The sequence below is a fragment of the Schistocerca piceifrons genome, chromosome 6, assembly GCF_021461385.2.
Source record: "Schistocerca piceifrons isolate TAMUIC-IGC-003096 chromosome 6, iqSchPice1.1, whole genome shotgun sequence".
Lineage (NCBI taxonomy): Eukaryota > Metazoa > Arthropoda > Insecta > Orthoptera > Acrididae > Schistocerca > Schistocerca piceifrons.
The window spans coordinates 497,124,791-497,139,812 of NC_060143.1; the positions used below are offsets into that span (position 1 = coordinate 497,124,791).

The window sequence follows — 15,022 nt, forward strand, 5'->3', positions numbered from 1 at the left end:
TAATGCAAGCAGCAACAAATTGTCTTGTAGTGTATATAGGTATTAGTATCTGCTTTTGTAGTTAAGTGTTTGTGTTCTAAAATTTTGATTTTTATTTCTCTGAGAAATTTAATAATGATAAGTAATTTGCTATTTAAATCATGTTGTGATAGGAGGTTGGACTGTGCCAAAGGCACTTAAGTAAATGATAGGTAAATGTTCTCGATATATTAAAAAGTATAGACCTGTATAATATGCGAGAAAGGAAGTTTAGTGGTACAAAAATTTATGATGGTACATTCACACAAAGATTCAGAACCCCTGTATAAATATAAAGTTCAGTGTTCCCATCAAATTTGCACTTAGTGAAATTTACTGGAAACAGGGGCATGTGTAACAACAACAACGCTGTACTATTATACAAATAATATTTTTTTCTGATTTTTCGATAAATTAGTGTAATCGATGTTCCGATTTCATTTATTTTTTTTGTTTCATGCCATTATGTTAAAGAAACTGTAAACAATTTTCAATGTGAATATTAATGTTTATGTCAAATTTCAAGCAATATTGTAATAGAATTGAAGTGTAACAAACGTTGAATCTATTGTAACATGTTTAAAATTGTAATTGTGCGTCAGTCCATACGTAGGCAATGTGTTAGAATATGTAGAATGTAAAACCTCGGGTGAATACCCTGTCTGTAAGGGAGCGGTAAAAGGTGGATGGCAGGCGAGCGCGGGAAAATTCACGCGGGCACTGCACGGCATAACGGGCTCAGCAGTAGTAGTCGGAGTTGGGCATTGGTCTGAGCAACACGTTCTGGATCGAGGAGGCTGTCCTGGAAGACGTGGTTTCATTGAGCCTGGGATATGCCGTTCCGACGCCTATACGGCATGGCAAAATTCCATAGGCACTAAATGGAAAAGTATTGCGACGCTATAAAGGAGTAAAGTGCCGATACATCAAGAGCGATTGCTGTGGTTGTATGTGCTCTGTGCCTCGCCATCTCGCCGCCCACCAACCGCCGCATCGATACGAACAGGTTGAAACTTTTAGTACTGTATTCGTGTGGACCAGTGTTACTTTTGTTCCATACTGTTCAATAACAACTTAAATTTTACCAGAACTGTCCTATCATTTAATTATCCCCACAACTAACCTAGCCAGGGTCCTTTCCAAATGTTGTGCAATCCGAGTGTCCCGAAATGAAGAATTAAAGTTTATGTTAATAATAATTACCTGCAGACCTAGCTATGTTAGAATGATGTTTAAAGAACTTTGTTGTTAATGAACTAATAAACGAATAACAAAGGTCTGACAAAGTTGGAAGATAATTTTGAAATTGGTTTAGTAATGAAGTTTAATTATTTCGAGATAGATATAATGGTATTTAAATGAGCAGGAAATAAGATAAAAAGAATAGTAACTCATATAGTGGAAATTTTGAGCACACAATGATTTCAGTAATTAAATTTTTTTTATACAGTGATCATAACAGTTTCAGTGTCCTCTCCCCTTTTTTTTATTCATTTGAATTCTGAAGTGTTTTAAACTGATTTGACCAGCAAAGTTAAAGCCAATATAAAGGCCAAAATTCATCAGTGTTTTACCTTTATCAAAATTGACATTGTGTGTGTGTTTCGAAAGTGCTATTTCTAGGGTAACCTATGCCTATCCTTAATCAGATAAATAGACAGTACGAAGTTTTATAGTAAACATTATAGTGTAATGTTATGTATTTATGGTTTATCCATATTAGTACACAAAGTGAAATTATCAGTTCAGTAGATTTTCTGGTTCTAAAATTTACCATATTATGAAGTGTTAGTACGTGTTGTTTTGCACGAACATACATCAACTTGTACAGGGAAGAAACTCAGTTATTGCCTAATTAGGCTGGCGACCGTATTGTTAACAAATTGGTATCATCTTCTGTGTTGTTTCTTGTCCGTCCTGACGTGTAGTTGCATTTCGGACTTGCTTGACGTATCATTGTTATTACAGAGTGGATGTAAGTCTGATTTGCCTCCATTCAGGTACACGCGGTCAATATCTATACAAAAATCCTTTCTCACAAGGTGAAGCCCGTCAACTTACCATAGTACAGGCTTTAAAGAGTATCGTGTGTGCACAAAGCGCAGCGTTACAAAGTCGCAGAGAAGTAAGTAAAGAAGCCCAAAATACGCTGAAAAGAAGAAAAAAGAACAAATATAATCCTCCACTTTCTGACCTACAATGGCACAAAACGAATATCTATTTCACTAAGCATCGTCTTGTGATACCCATGTACACTCGGGTAAAAAGGACTTTTGACCAACTTCCGAGCCCTACTCATAACACGACAATAAAAGCGTACGTAATAAGGAGCTACGTAGTGTAGCAAAGCAGGAAGATAGGCAGGCAGGCAATACTCCTTGGGTTGGGCTCAGCTTGGCTTGGATGGGGCTGAAGTAGCCTGCCTGTTCTACATCTACATCTACATCCATACTGCGCAAGCCACCTGACGATACGTGGCGGAGGGTACCTTGAGTACCTCTATCGGTTCTCCCTTCTATTACAGTCTCGTATTGTTCGTGGAAAGATTGTTGGTATGCCTCTGTGTGGGCTCTAGTCTCTCTGAGTTTATCATCTTGGTCTCTTCGCGAGATATCCGTCGGAGGGAGCAATACACTGCTTGACTCCACGGTGAAGGTATGTTCTCGAAACTACAACAAAAGCCCATACCGAGCTAATGAGCGTCTCTCTTGCAGAGTCTTCCACTGGAGTTTATTTATCATCTCCGTACCACTTTCGCGATTACTAAATAATCTTGTAACGAAGCGCGCTGCACTCCGCTGGATCTTCTCTATCTCTTCTATCAACCCTATCTGGTACGAATCCCATACTGGTGAGCAATATTCAAGCAGTGGGCGAACAAGTGTAATGTAACCTACTTCCTTTGTTTTCGGATTGTATTTCCTTAGGATTCTTCCAATGAATCTCAGTGTGGCATCTACTTTACCGACGATCAACTTTATATGATCATTCCATTTTAAATCACTCCTAATGCCTACTCCCAGATAATTTATGGAATTAACTGCTTCCATTTGCTGACCCTCTATATTGTAGCTAAATGATAAAGGATGTTTCTTTCTATGTAACCGCAGCACATTATACTTGTCTACATTGAGACTCAATTGCCATTCCCTGCACCATGCGTCAATTCTTTGCAGATCCTCCTGCATTTCAGTACAATTTTCATTGTTACAACCTCTCGATATACTACAGCATCATCCGCAAAAAGCCTCAGTGAACTTCCGATGATATCCACAAGGTCGTTTATATATATATTGTGAATAGCAACGGTCCTATGACATTCCCCTGCGGCATACCTGAAATCACTCTTGCTTCGGAAGACTTCTCTCCATTGAGAATGAAATGCTGCGTTCTCTTATCTAGGAACTCTTCAATCCAACCACACAATTGGTCTGATAGTCCATATGATCTTACTTTATTCATTAAAAGACTATGGGGAACTGTATCAAACGCCTTGCGGATGTCAAGAAACACAGCATCTACCTGGGAACCCGTGTCTATGGTCCTCTGAGTCACGTGTTCGAATCGCGCGAGCTGGGTTTCACACGATCGTCTTTTTCGAAACCCATGCTGATTCCTACAGAGTAGGATCGACGTTAGAGATATAGGTCTATAGTTCAGGACATCTGTTTGACGTCCCTTCTTTAAAACAGGGATGACCTGTGCCCTTTCCTAATCTTCTGGAACGCTACGCTCTTCTAGAGACGTACGGTACACCGCTGCAAGGAGGGGGTCAAGTTCCTTCGCGTACTCTGTGTAAAATCGAAATGGTATCCCATCAGGTCCGGTGCCCTTTCCTCTTTTGAGAGATTTTAATTGTTTTCCTATCCCTCTGTCATCTATTTCGATATCTACCATTTTGTTATCCGTGCGACAATCTAGAGAAGGAATTACAGTGCAGTCTTCCTCTGTGAAACAGCTTTGGAAAAAGACATTTGGTATTTCGTCCTTTAGTCGGTCATCCTCTGTTTCGGTACCATTTTGGTACAGAGTGTCTGGACATTTTATTTTGATCCACCTACCACATTGACATAAGACCAAAATTTCTTAAGATTTTCTGCCAAGTCAGTACATAGAACTTTACTTTCGAATTCGTTGAACGCGTCTCGCATAGCCCTCCTTATACTGCATTTCGTTCGTGTAGTTTTTGTTTCTCTGCAAGACTTTGGCTATGTTTATGCTTGTTGTGAAGTTCCCTTTGCTTCCGTAGCAGTTTTCTAACTCCGTTGTTGTACCACGGTGGCTCTTTTCCATCTCTTACGATCTTGCTTGGCACATACTCATCTATTGCTTATTGTACAATGGTTTTGAACTTTGTCCACTGATCTTCAACAGTATCTGTACTTGAGATAAAACTGTTGTGTTGAGCCGTCAAGTACTCTGAAATCTGCTTTTTGTCACTTTGGTGCTAAACACAGGGTGTATACGACCCGGGACAACCAGGTAATCCGGGAAAAACACGGGAATTTTTTCATCCAGGAGAAAGCCGGGAAAAACCGGGGAATTGTTTAGAATTCCGGGAATTTTTCATTGTTTTAGTTTTCAGTTAATATTTTGTGATTTTTACTGGTAAGAACCAATACTCTAACAAAGGAAATTACTGTACCCCGCTAATGCAGAATAATACTGTTGTGGGTTGGCAGGAGAGCCAACACCGGGTTACAAGAGGAAGCCGAAAGGCACGCGTTTTAGCTCACGCAGGCTGGCGTGAGGTCTGGAACAGGACAAGGAAATGAGAATTTAGAAAAAACGGACGTTGCTGGTGGAATACTTAACTTTAATCTATAAATGGTGAACATCGCTCTTGACGATACATTATTCATAATATCAATAGTAACTGGAAATGGCGCCTTGCTAGGTCGTAGCAAATGACGTAGCTGAAGGCTATGCTAACTATCGTCTCGGCAAATGAGATCGTATTTTGTCAGTGAACTATCGCTAGCAAAGTCGTTTGTACAACTGGGGCGAGTGCTAGGAAGTCTCTCTAGACCTGCCGTGTGGCGGCGCTCGGTCTGCAATCACTGATAGTGGCGACACGCGGGTCCGACGTATACTAACGGACCGCGGCCGATTTAAAAGCTACCACCTAGCAAGTGTGGTGTCTGGCGGTGACACCACAAATACTACAGCAACAAAACATGAACGAGAGAAAAAAAAACGAAAATAAAACTTAAGTTGCAAAGGAAATGGTCCGTGTACAACAACAAAACAGTGCTCTTACAAGCGTCTGCCAACAGCAAAGTGTGTCAAAGGCTCTTTAGGAAGACTATGCAATGCTGTGTAACAAGAAATTGCCTCCGATGGGCGTGACGTGACAACTATTTAAATTAGATTCGTTTGAGCAGTTGCGGTCGGACACTTGCGCATGCGCAGTTGAGTCGCGTATGAGTAGTACCTTTTCCCGCTTCTGGTTACAGAAGTGTGGCTGGGCGCCTCTACTTTTATTGCCCCGGTTTGGAAATACAGTAAATCTGCGGCTGATGCACAGAGCAGTCTGAGGTGGGGTGGGGATGTGGGTCGTCTCCACGTGACCTGTGTTAACGTTCAGTGATTTTGTTGTTTCCGCTTCGTTTATTGCTCTCAGGTTAAATGATAACAAAACGGATTTTGTGGCCGGGAGCTATCAAATGAATTAAAATACGTTCCCGTAATTACGGAAGGCTAAAATGTGTCATTAGTTTTAGAATTTATTTCCACCTTTCTGACAGTCAAACATTAGTCGCCTTACAGAACAATGAAGCTATTTTTGGCGGTTTGCTAAAGAGATTTGGCTTTTATTAATCTTTTCTGTTGAGGCAGTCAATTTATCTGAAACGAAGTGTTTACTTTCACACTATTGGCTAGTTTCAACTGTTCGCTGGATATCAAGTGCACGTATGGCATTAGGCCATAATAAAGAACCAAACATGAGATAAAACAGTGCTGGTACTCCAAGAAAATTGACATACGAATGTGCATTTTAAGCCGAATTATGCGTTTCAGTACGGTTCACGAAATTCCGACGTTCTTGAAGTATCCTCTGATGTCTTGTTTCTTTTATGACATAACGTAAGACCTTTTAATGTTTTACACGTACGAACATATGGGCTTCCTGCGTCATCGTAGCTGCGCGAGCGTGGTGACGCTTCTTATCTGGCGCTCTCTTGCAACTGTTGAAACGAACCTATTTCTAACAGGTCGCGGGAAAATGTTGCGAATGGTTGTTTGAAAAGCGTTACATTCAAAGCAGATTTCCTTTTACGTAAGATGAGCTATGTGCGAGAATGTACGATGAATTTCTTAAATCACAAAGCATTTGACTCTAATTTAAAAATCAACTCTTTGAGGACGACCATTTAGAAGAATTTAGAGCCCAGAAGATCAGACATTTACATCGTTATTAAAAATTTTACTGGCACATTTGTGTGGTGTATCTTAAAGTGTAACAAGAGCGAAAAAGATCAACATCATATGTGGAAGCTTAGCTACTCTTCCAGCTTATTAATCCTCGAGACCAATATTATATTTGAATGCTGTGTATATTAATTTAATCCATTAACTTTTCTTATTCATGCGTTCGCGCTACTTAATAGTGATCTTGCTATTGGCTGACTACATCACGTGTCCTATGCTGTCATCAGTTGGCGTGATCATGTGACATGAGCTATGACTGGCTTACAAATGCGCATCGCAATTTTGATTTCATTGCTTCGGAAAGTGACATGCAGTGTTTGGTGGAATTCGAATTTATACCTTTGGTAATGCGAAAATATGCAGCGAACATGTTGCTGCACATCAAAGGTCTTTCCAAACGTGTTTTGCCCCATGAGTTTCGTTTTCTAAAGTGCCGAGAAATTATACTCCGGTATACAAAAACATAAACACTCAAAGGATTGATGAGTTTTACAGTACTGAATAAGAGTATACTGTCACTTAACACGGAAAAAGTGTATTTTCACCCGGAAGAAAGTGTATTATTAACTGGGAAATCCCTGAAAAGTCCCGGAATTTTTTTCCTTGTCCATGTATACACCCTGTAAACAGAAAAATCTTCCTACCTTTTTAATATTTCTATTTACGACTGAAATCACCGATGCTGTAACCGCTTTATTATCGCTGATTCGCTGTTCTGCGTTAACTATTTCAAAAAGTTCGGGTCTGTTTGTCACCAGAAGGTCTATTATGTTATCGCCACGAGTCGGTTCTCTATTTAACTGCTCAAGGTAGTTTTGAGATAATGCACTTAAAAAAAATTCACTGGATTCTTTGTCCCTGTCACCCGTTATAAACGTTTGAATCTCCCAGTCTATATAAGTTACATTAAAATCTCTACCCAAAACTATAACATGGAAGGGAAATCGACTCGAAATATTTTCCAAATTTTTCTTCGGGTGTTCTGCCACAACAGCTGTTGTGCCAGGGGGCCTATAGATACATCCAATTACCATGTTTGAGCCTGCTTTAACCGTGACCTTCATCCAAATTATTTCACATTTCGGATCTCCGTCAGTTTCCTTCGATACTATTGCACTTTTTATCCCTATAAACACGCCTCCCCCTACACTGTCCAGCTTGTCTCTGCGGTATACATTCCAGTCTGAGTTTAGAATTTCATTACTTTTTGCATCTGGTTCCAGCCAGCTTTCTGTCCCTAGTACTACGGGGGCATTGTGACCGTTTATTAATGAGAGAAGTTCTGGGACCTTCCTATAGACGCTCCTGCAGTTTACTGTTACCACATTAATATTGTCATTCCCTTTTGCGTTTTGCCTACTGCTACCTTGAGGCGTCTCAGGGGGCATCTTGTCGGGCCTAGGGAGGGGATTCTCTAACCTAAAAAACCCACATGTGCACTCCACACGTACTCTGCTATCCTTGTAGCCACTTCCTGCGAGTAGTGCACGTCTGACCTATTCAGGGGGACCCTACATTTCTTCACCCGATAGCGGAGGTCGAGAAATTTGCACCCCAGATCTCCGCAGAATCCTCTGAAACTGTGGTTTAAGACTTCCACTCGGCTCCAAACCAGAGGACCGCGATCGGTTCTGGGAACGACACTACAAATAGTTAGCTCAGATTACACCCCATTAGCGAGGCTTTCCGCCTTCACCAACTCGCCAACTGCCTGTATGAACTGAGGATGACCTCTGAACCCAGACGACAGGAGTCATTGGTGCCGACATGAGAAACAATTTGCAGTCGGGTGCACCTAATGCTCTCTATCGCCGCCGGCAGGGCCTCCTCCACATCCCAGCAAGCAGACAGAGTGAACACTGGCCTTCTTCCCCGACTTTTCCGCTATTTCCGTAAGGGGCTCCATCACCCGCCGAACATTGGAGCTCCCAATAACTAATAAACCCCTCCCCCCGTGTGCCTGCTCGGACCTTGCTGAAGGAGCGGCCTCATGTTCACTCACAGGCAGAGCGGGCGATGCCGCACGGCCAGCTTCCACATTGACCCTCCGCCTCGTGCGTCCCTAAAACCGCTGAACCCGCCACTCCTCTTTGGGAGAGGGTGGCCCAACCGCGCCCGGTACTCGTGGAGATGTCTCGACAGCAGGGACAGTGGATGAAGCATGTAACACCTGGGCTGTACCATGCGACGCACCAGACTCCCACTGCCGCTACACTCCGAGGCAGCAGCCTGAAGACGGCTGACCGCGGCCATCAGCACGTTCAGCTGTTCGCGAACAGTGGCCAGCTCCTCCTGCGTCCACAGTCACACATCCTATCCATCCTAAGAAATCAACAATTTACTGTAGAGAGTTAATCAATTTTTTAGACTGCTAATTCACTACAGGCTGACTAAACTGTGGTTACTAGACACTTCTTGTTGGAAACAATGAAAATAAGCACTAACAGTCTCTGGACTGTATTCAAACAAAAACGAAATCTATGGAACACTATCAGCAGTACTCGAAAATTAAACTTTCCTAAAAGCAAAAACACACGGAAAAAGAAGTGATAAGTAAGAAAAACACAGTTAATACTTAAATTTACGTAGCTTGCTGCACAGGAGATGTGAAGCAGACGGCTGATACAGTGCGGCAGCTCGTCTGCTCGGTTAATAGGCAAGCAATGGCAGATTGTAGCCTACACACATTTGGTAGAAAGAGAACCATGTTCAGAATGACGTCAGATTTGAACAGGGAGTTATTGACGCAGGGGGAAATTTTGTCAAGTGGCGCTGTAAGCGTCTGTATATGTACACAAACAGACGCGCGACTCACGGCTGTTCTCGGCCGTTGTGGCCGAGCAGTTCTAGGCGCTTCAGTCTGGAACCGCGCGACCGCTACGGTTGCACGTTCGAATCCTGCCTCCGGCATGGGTGTGTGTTATGTCCTTAGGTTAGTTAGGTTTAAGTAGTTCTAAGTTCTAGGGGACCGATGACCTCAGATGTTAAGTCCCATAGTGCTCAGAGCCATTTGAACCATTTTGAACACGGCTGCCCTTCAGTTAGCGTCCGAGATACCTAACGTGACTTTCTCCATGAAGGGTCGCGCGTTGCTGGTAAAGGTCTTTTAGAAGAACACTGTGAGCCAGTAGCTCTGCAGAACTTCCGGACTCTGAAGGGTATGAAAAAAGACGTTGATCCGATGTCTGCTAACGGTCTGCAGAAAATGATTATACAGTTCTTGTTAAGTGCAATGTGGCAGAGGGAGAAAAGCAGTTAATCCGACGTCTGTCGAAGATGTGGCCACAGCATCGAAGGAGGGGTCGAGCGGTGAATTGTAAATATGCAGTGCACGGGGTATTGCGCGTCGTTGGACATGCCTGCGAGCACGGTGACTAAAAGCCTATGAAACATCCTGCTTTGCTACGCGCACAAAATCACGCATATTCATGAATTGATTCCTGCTGAAATGCCAGCCAGATATACGTTGGCTCTAGAATGTCTTGCTCGCATGGAATTGGTCAATGAATGGCCGTGGAACATTCTGTGGACAGACGAAACACATCTCCGACGCCAAGGACATGTCAATACGCGGAAAATCCGTACCCTCACTAACCGGTACCACTTCTTTCTGCAAGGTGACTGTGTGGTGCGCGCTGACGGCATCGTATGTCGTAAAGCGTATTTTGTCGATGAGATGAGTCCTGCGGGCTCTCTTACCTGTACTGTCACTGGTTCAAAATTGTTGAAATGTGTGTGAATTCCTAAGGGACCAAAGTGCTGAAGTCATCGGTCCCTAGACTTACTCGCTACTTAAACTAACTTATACTAAGAACAACACACACCCATTGCCGATGGAGGACTCGAACCTCTGGCGGGAGGTGTGGAGCAATCCTTGACACGGCGCCTCTGACAGCACGGCCAAACCGCGCAACCTCTGTCACTGGTAAACGCTATGAGCGCCAACGTCATTTCAGTTCTTCAACAGCGTGGAAGCGTGTATAGGATCAGTTTTATGCAAGATGGTGCTCGTCTCCACATTTCACAGCTTGTGAGGTGGCTGCTGCAGAGTCATTCCGGAAATGCTAGAATTATCAACCACCGGTCCCATACAGCCTTGTCCTGCAGATCAGCAGACATTGCTTGTAGGTATTCTTTGAAAGATGTGCTGTTCAGTGCTCCAATTGCGAACGTACCTTAATTGAAGGCACGCATTGCGCAACGCATTCTGAATCTGACTCCCGAGACACTCCGATTTGCTGTGGAACGTGCTGTTTCTCGATTACAACTTGTGGCACAAGCACAAGTTATGTTCAGCATACTGAACATAACTTGCGCCAGTCTCATGACAATTAGAAACCGATGTCAGTTTGCTTTCTATGCGTTTTTTCGTCCCACGACAACTAGAAAGCGATGTTGTTTCCTTTTTATGCGGTTTTTGGCCTCAGGACATTTAAAATCTGATTTTTCCCATCGGTTGTGGTATATTGCCGTAGTGGACGGGCTTACCTATTCTGACGGTACATTTTTATCGATTGGCGACTCCATAGTGTCCTGTGCACTACGACCAGATAATGTGTATACTTTGAAGGAGAGACAGCATTGGTCGTATATTTTTGTTTATTATCGCAAAATCGATTTTCGGTCACTTAGTGACCATCTTCAGTGCTGTAATATATAACTTAAATTAGTAAGCACTGGTGTAAATAAGCTTACGGCAATCACATAGACTCTATGTAAGCTTATTGACACCAGTGCTTACTAATTTAAGTTATATATTACAGCACTGAAGATGGTCACTAAGTGACCGAAAATCGATTTTGCGATAATAAACAAAAATATACGACCAATGCTGTCTCTCCTTCAAAGTATACACATTTTTATCGGTTGTAAACCGTAGTTAACGTATTTTTTGAATATAATTAGTATAAAAGATACAGTTAATGTTCTTGAAACAACTGATATGCAGTGATAATTTAGAGCGGCTACACATATTTTAGGTAAGTTATTCTGTATTATTCTAAAATAAACTTATTATTGTTATCAAAAAATGAATTTCCTTGTAATAGTTGTCTCCTCACATGCTCGCGGTGTCTGATTATTTTTAATAATTTGCGCTGCGGGTAGCTCATCCTCTGATGCCGCCTCTGGTCGGCCATTACGCGCCGAAGTACTTTTGTTTTTGTTTAAGTGTTAACAGTAACTGTAAATGCGAGAGATTTCGTTGTAAGAACCTTTTTAAATTGCAACAGATAATTAATTTACGTTATAGTTCATTTTTGAAATTATACAGATTCCATGAGTTCAGTAAGTTTTATCTTGGTCGCTCCATGGCAACAATCGAAATTCTCTCGACCCTTGCGTGGCAATCAGTAAATAGAAATTAACAAAATTACATTCGATTCAGTTAACGGCAACTATATTTTAGTCATCACGTTCAAAGTCTAAAGTTGGTACATGAATAACTGAGGCCCTTCAAGAACCCGTCTCATATTTACTTACGCACGTAAGTAAAAGTGATAAGAAAAGACAATATCCCTGAGAGAAAGAAGCATGCACTAAAAAAAGAAAAATTCATGCTGATAAATTAAAAAATAAAAATATATATGTAATTTTTGTATATAACGTAACAAATGGCACCGATGTCACACTATCCAACAGTACCACCAATGTTGACTGCCGAACTTGGGCAGCCATGCACATTGAAAAGAGCGGATGGTGCAATGTCCAACTCAAACCATAGCCGTCGTATTGCGATTCATCTGTCATTTTTAGCGGACCCTATTTACGTAGGACGCTTACAGTGTCATGTGTTGGTATAATTTTCGTTAATTTTTTTGTTAGTTCTATTACGTTTTTCCGTGCGTCAATAACATGCTGCTCAAATTCGACGATCTGGGCAGTCGTCCTCTTTCTATAGCATTTTGAAACTGGAACTTTAATAAAGGACACCCTGTAACTTAACGAAGCGATCACATAAACCGTGAGGTGCAACAGAACGTGTAAAAAATACTGTAGATAAGAAGCAGGGAGTTGAAGAGTGCATTGCATAAAATGTCATACAGTACGAATGACACAATTTCCGCAAATACACCCACTAATGACACTCCCTGCATGACCATATTTGTATGTACAACCATTTCCGCTATGCCTCCACGTAAGTGTTATTGTAGACGAACTTGAAACTGCTACATGTTTGGAAACCGGTACATAAATGACCATAATGACAGTCAACTTTTTTTTAAACGTTGATGGTTTATGGAAACAGATTACATATTATAACCGTGAACAGCGTCACAGTAGCAGCAACATTTCGCACAAGAATGCAAGTATGTAAGTAGTAGTAGAACATTCTGATTGAAACAGCAGCTTCTGGACAAAGGCAACTTATTAGGGAGAAGCGAGGCGTACATTCATAGACCTGCTGTGTTTGCTGGACGGTGAAGGCTATGAGAACTTAATTTAAAAATGTAGTCATGCAGCATGTAGCGGAAAAAGAAACAAAGAGCAGTGACCTATCGACCAACCAGCGATACTGTTCAAATGTGTGTGAAATCTTATGGGACTTAACTGTTAAGTTCAGGTCATCAGTCTCTAAGCTTACACACTACTTAACCTAAATTATCCTAAGGACAAACGCACACACCCATGCCCGAGCGAGGACTCGAACCTCCGCCGGGACCAGCCTAGCGATACTGTAAGGAGGGTATTGGACTGTTTATGGGGGGGGGGTCTTTGGTCCAATCAATGAAATCAAAATCTGTAAGAGTGACGAAGTTGAAAAAATGGTATTGTTCAGAGTTATCGATATGGCAGAGGCCAATGTGCCAGCAGGAAAAGAGAGGGAGATGCCGTTGAACTCGGCGAGATAAAGTAAGTTTGCGGAAGACTGCGGTGGCTTTCAGTAGATGAAATTTAGTGTGAGAGACTGCCATGAACCCGAGACCCACCCATGTGAAAGAGAAACGGAGAACGACGGTAGAAGCATTGAAGCATTGTCGGTAAGGGTAGGGTTCCAGCGAACAAATCACAACGGAGATAACGAGTATTTTCCTTGCCACAACGTCCACGGTGGAAGAAAGTGCATCCGTGAAATACGTTTCGAGGGACTCGCTTTCGCCGCTACAACAGAATAGAACGGTATACTTCTTTCGTTATAGAAACAGCTTTATTTCAGCACAGAAGATCGCTTTATATTTACGCTAATGTAACAGAGGCTTCAACCTATTTTCATCTAAAAAGTATTTGCTTTTCAACACGTTTTTATTTAGTCTCTTACGTGACTGCTCGTATGTTCAGTACAAATTTTGCAATTGACCTTAAAATAATTTTCCGGTGAACTATGGACTTGAAACTTTCGACACAGCTGTGAACTGGATGACAATGCGGTATTAACTTGATTGTGATCTGGTGTTTGGTGTTAGGTAATTTACGTACCACTGTTATTTTTCCTTTTCCTTTTTGATTCGCCATTGGTTTGTGGGAAGAAAAATTGCTGGTAAGCTTCAGTGTAACCTTGAACCTCTCTAATTTTTCTCTTCACGACCTATTCGCGTGATGAAACTTCCTGGCAGATTAAAACTGTGTGCCCGACCGAGACTCGAACTCGGGACCTTTGCCTTTCGCGGGCAAGTGCTCTACCAACTGAGCTACCGAAGCACGACTCACGTCCGGTACTCACAGCTTTACTTCTGCCAGTACCTCGTCTCCTACCTTCCAAACTTTACAGAAGCTCTCCTGCGAACCTTGCAGAACTAGCACTCCTAAAAGAAAGGATATTGCGGAGACATGGCTTAGCCACTGCCTGGGGGATGTTTCCAGAATGAGATTTTCACTCTGCAGCGGAGTGTGCGCTGATATGAAACTTCCTGGCAGATTAAAACTGTGTGCCCGACCGAGACTCGAACTCGGGACCTTTGCCTTTCGCGGGCAAGTGCTATACCAACTGAGCTACCGAAGCACGACTCACGTCCGGTACTCACAGCTTTACTTCTGCCAGTACCTCGTCTCCTACCTTCCAAACTTTACAGAAGCTCTCCTGCGAACCTTGCAGAACTAGCACTCCTCAAAGAAAGGATATTGCGGAGACATGGCTTAGCCACAGCCTGGGGGATGTTTCCAGAATGAGATTTTCACTCTGCAGCGGAGTGTGCGCTGATATGAAACTTCCTGGCAGATTAAAACTGTGTGCCCGACCGAGACTCGAACTCGGGACCTTTGCCTGCAAGGTTCGCAGGAGAGCTTCTGCAAAGTTTGGAAGGTAGGAGACGAGGTACTGGCAGAAGTAAAGCTGTGAGTACCGGACGTGAGTCGTGCTTCGGTAGCTCAGTTGGTAGAGCACTTGCCTGCGAAAGGCAAAGGTCCCGAGTTCGAGTCTCGGTCGGGCATACAGTTTTAATCTGCCAGGAAGTTTCATATCAGCGCACACTCCGCTGCAGAGTGAAAATCTCATTCTATTCGCGTGATGTATACAGAAGGAAGCAATATATTGGTTGACTCTGGTGAAGAGAAACTGAAATAAACTTGAAACTTATACAAGTCCCTGTTGCAGTCTCATCAAAATGTTTGAAATCGATTGAAAAATTTCACACAC

General features: G+C 42.4%; 1 non-coding gene across 1 annotated transcript; it reads left to right on the plus strand.

The window, feature by feature from the left end:
- Positions 1 to 14,742: 14,742 nt before the first annotated feature.
- Positions 14,743 to 14,817, plus strand: Trnas-cga. Its single transcript has one exon. It is a non-coding gene; the product is annotated as a tRNA-Ser (tRNA).
- Positions 14,818 to 15,022: the final 205 nt, after the last annotated feature.